The following is a 380-nucleotide window of genomic DNA, read 5'->3' on the forward strand; positions in this document are numbered from 1 at the left end:
AAAGTAAGCACTATGTGTTTGGGGGATTTTGTTTTGTTTTTTTGTGGTGGTGGAGATCAAACCCAGGGCTTTGCTCACACTAGGCAAATGTGCTACAGTACATCCCAAGCCCTATGTGTTTTAAATGATTTTAAAACATAAAAAGATGCTGGCATAGTGGTCCACACCCATAATTCTAGCAACTCAGGAGGCTGAGGCAGGAAGATCATAAGTTTGAGGCCAGCCTCGACAATTTAGCTAGGTCCTAGGTAATTTAGTGAAATCCTGCCTCAATATAAAAAAATAAAAAGGGCTGGGGATGTATCTCAGCAGTAAAATGTCCCTGGGCTCAATCCCCAGTACCAAAAAAAAAAAAAAAAAAAAAAAAAAAAAAAAAAAAA

The sequence above is a fragment of the Marmota marmota genome, unplaced genomic scaffold, assembly GCF_001458135.2.
Source record: "Marmota marmota marmota unplaced genomic scaffold, marMar, whole genome shotgun sequence".
NCBI lineage: Eukaryota > Metazoa > Chordata > Mammalia > Rodentia > Sciuridae > Marmota > Marmota marmota.